The following is a 4345-nucleotide window of genomic DNA, read 5'->3' on the forward strand; positions in this document are numbered from 1 at the left end:
CAATGGTACGAAAAGGTACAGACAAATACCTTTTTAAAAAAGGGTATACAACTATCTAGGACATTTATGGTATATAGAGAGTGCAGGACTGGAAGCTGCTTGGGAGACTTTGAGAGGCAAGTGAATGCAAAGGTCTGGACATCACTGCACACGACTCTAGACTTCATACATACTGAACACTTAGGCCACACTAAACTTGTAAAAGAATTTACTTCTCCAATAATAAACTAACCATAACTTACTGTAACTTTTTTACCTTATCAATTAAATTTTATAAAAAGATCAATGCCAAAATTGATTTTAAATTTTGGCTAGTAACTGTGTGATTGTGGGCAATTTAATTGATCTTTCTGGGCCTTGGATTCATTTGTAAAATGATGGCAATAATGATAGTAAAAACTAAACACAATTATTTATAGAAAGTGTATAGCATTTAGCAAGTCATCAGTAATCAGTAGCTATTTTATTGTTTGGAGCACTTTCAGATCTATGATATAACTAATGATAACAATTTATACAAAAAAACAAAAACAAAAAAAACCCTGAAACACCACACACACACACACACACACACACACACACACACACACAAACTGAACACACAGAACAGAAGAGTTCTGGACGTGATCTTTTTTTTTTTCCCCTCAGTGCTGAGGAGCACACCCAGGGCCTCCCACATACAGGGCAAGTGCTCTACCACTGTGCTATACACCCTTCATCCCTTATCTAATGAAGCTACATGAAGTGTAAAATCTCTTAATAAACATGCCGTAATTCACCTTTATTGATCTAAAGAGGCAAATCAATAACTACAGCTAATTAGTTTTCTAGTGCATTTGATCCAATAATCAGATTTTAAACTATTTTTTATTTATAGGGGGTTTTTTGGAGACAGACAGGCCTCCCTCAGCCTCCCAAATGATGGGTATACAGGCATGCACCACCACCCCCAGCTTGAAATTCATTAAATCTTTAAATCAAGATATATTTCCTAAATAATTGCTGTTGACCAACCACAGTTTTCTTTCACCTGCCCAAAAGGATCAGATTACTTTCAAACTCTGTAAATATGTTTCTGCAAACCAATGAGTAACTGACCAGAAATCTTAAATAACATCTGTCCAAAAACAAGACAAATTCTACACGGATAATATTATTTAACAAGTTTCTTCGTTTCTAAAGAAATTATAATTTATAGCACATGCCTAAATAATTGTAAGGTTTCAACCTGAAGCCTTTACCTACAGATATCAATCCAGGGTAACAGCACACAGTTCCCAAAACACATCTACCCTAAAGTGCCTTCCATCTTAAAGTCTTTCTTGTCCCATTACCCCTAACTGCTGAAGAGAATGAGACGAGGCAGATCAAGTGGGGAGGGGATAATATGACAGGGAAGGTTGGTAGAATTTGGAGCTAATTAACATACCCTCTCCTAAGAACTATGCAAAACAGCATGAGGCACAAAACAGACTACAGATTATACTTTGTAAAACATCCTTCTAACAGGAATGATACGTCAAGAGTCTGAGCTCAATGATTGTCAAGAGTCTCAGCTCAGACTCAATTTGACTTGTTTTCTAATGTGAAAAATAGCGTTTTCCAAATAGTTGTTTTCCAAACAACAAATGGTGAGAATCAACAGAACAACACGTATGAAAGCACTTGTACAACTATAACACCCTCAGGGAACTCATATTTATAATTTCCCCCCATAGCGTAATCAAACTCTGAGTATGTAATATAAAAAAAAGATGTCCTTTGGCTTAAACTTTTTTAAAGATAAAATTCACTAATATATTTAAAAATGTTAAAGATGAGGACTAGATAAGAAAAACACCTGCAAGGGAAACTATCTGATATAAAATTAATATAACTTTAAAATTATAAAAAAAAATCTTTCTGTTTCTGTATTATCAAAAAACCCAAAGGAAACCAACATGAACAAACTGGCAGAACCCAAGGTCATGTGTCCTGTTGCTCAGTAATGAAATCATTAATGCTGTTTACACTGGCACAAGAATGACTTAAGGTAGCAAGCGTTAGGAATAACAAGTCAAACTCTGAAGCAGTAAAAGCAAGTTTTATACCATATATTTACACACATTTAGGTTGCTATGGACTCTGCCAGGGACATGAAAGAATATGACTTTTCTTAAGAATAATAACTGTGTCCTGTCATTACTCTGGAATATTGGAATTTTACAACTCATCTTTGAATAGCTATCACATGGAAAGCTTACTGTAGATAAAATAAGAGCAACACCTAAAAAAAAAAAAAAAAAAAAGGATTTCTGTTTGAACAGTTAAGTCTTTGAACCTTTTCCGCTTTCTGAAAGGACATTGTATATCAGCATGAGATCAATTATCAGACATGCAACCAGAGTTAGTTGGAGAAAGTCAAGTTTTTTATCTTACCAGAAAAAATGTCATACATAAACACATTCAACTACATTAAAATCATAATCTATTGGCAAAACGTAGGAACCTCCAATAAGGTCTGTTTATAATACAAAGGAGAACTTTTATGTTCTGTGAAATGTTGACAATTCCTTGGTTACTTTGCCAGAGAAGGGGTCTGTCTATTTTACAACTGTGCAGATTTTATTTTTGCTTTTTGGTTACACTGCCAATAACAACATATGTTGAGTTACATAGCGAACTACACTGAATGCTTCTCCCTAAGCTAAGCACAGCCTTAAAGTTATAGATGCGTTTAATTTTCTCAAGAACCCCATGAGGCAATCAGGAGTTAGGTAATGTACTCAAGTCCGTGAAACCAGTAAAAGCTAAGACTTCAATCCTAGACTGAAGGACCCCAAACCTCATGTCCTTAACCGGTGCATTAAATTTCATAATGAAAGAAGGTAAAAAGAATGGACTGATTGTATTTTTCAGTTTCAGGCTGTTACATTAAATATCTAGGGGGCTGGGGATATAGCTCAGTGGCATATGTGCCTGCCTGGCAAGTGCAAGGTCGTGAGTTCGATCCCTGGTACCACAAAAATAAATAAAAATAAATAAATAAATAAATAAATAAATATCTAACTGCATTGTTTAGTTACTTCAGGATTCATTTCTTTATACCTAAGCAAAAACTATTTCAACCTTAAAATATAAAACAAAACCTTCCAGGCAAACTCATGTTATACTAGAGATTAAAAACCGAAAGAAACACCGCTAGAGGTATTAGTACCCTACCACTAAAGTCAGTTTTTTCTGGGTTTCAACGCTCCTCATAAGGTCTGCAAGACAGTGCCTGCCACCTGAAGACACTTCAGCTTTGTAATGCCGGTCTTCTTGAGAGAATGAAGTGAGACAGCTCAAATAATGGAAAACGTAGCGTCTCTTTCTCATGTAATCAGGGTTACCTCAGAATGTATGGAATGTCAGGGGATTAGAATCCTACCTAGCTCAGAAGCTCTGCTTTCTTCTTGTGTCATAATTGCAACATGCACAGGGCCGGCCAATTAGTGTCCTGCCCAGTGAGGTCATGTTCCTGGAAGGTATTTTTCCTGCTAACATTGGGAATAAGTAGGACATTTTAAAGGGCCCCTCAAAGATATTATTTCTACACGTTATCTTACTATTACTAAAGCTGTGCATTTTGATCGTAACCAAGCCTTTTCTGGAGCGCCCAGCTGAAGGCTGTCAAAACTGTACAGCCCTTCCCCATTACAACACGTAGCTATTTTGCGACCACGACAAATGTTTGCAATAAAAGGGAACATGAACGCTATGTGCCAGACACAGTGGTATGCGCTTTAAACGCACCGCATCTCACACCACCTTCAGAGGTAAGCACTGTTGCGATACAGTGTGGCTGGAGAGCCTAAGTCACCCACGCAAAACCGAAAACAGCACGCAGGGCGAGGAGATGGACTGAGGTCTGCCCTAGAGCCCTGACAACTTCTTTAAACCGTTCCCAAGAAAGCGCGTCAAAGCCCACAGAAGTCGCTTGGCCACCGCTCTTCCACTTACAAACCCTACGGCATCCGGGCTGCCTTCTTTCACAACTTTCAAAAGGCAGCAAGTTGCCAGCTCTGCCCAAGCCCACAAAAAGACGAGTGGGGCGCGGGGAAGGCTGGAGTCGGTTCACAGTGGAACAGAAAAGGGCCAAAGAAATCGGCCCGAACTCCAGGGGCAGGGACCTGAATTTTTAAACACTAGAACTGCGCCAAGCCAAGGAGGAAATCGAGAATGACGGAGTCAGCGGAAGGCGGCTGCCCAAGGGGACCCAGAGCGGGCGTCCAGCAAGCCGTCGCCGCGGCGGGCTCCGCGACGCCGCAGACGGGACCCGAGGCGGCGCGGCGACCTCAGACCGCGACCGCACAGCGCGGTGCAC

The sequence above is a fragment of the Chinchilla lanigera genome, unplaced genomic scaffold (assembly GCF_000276665.1).
Source record: "Chinchilla lanigera isolate Chin_1 unplaced genomic scaffold, ChiLan1.0 scaffold00059, whole genome shotgun sequence".
NCBI lineage: Eukaryota > Metazoa > Chordata > Mammalia > Rodentia > Chinchillidae > Chinchilla > Chinchilla lanigera.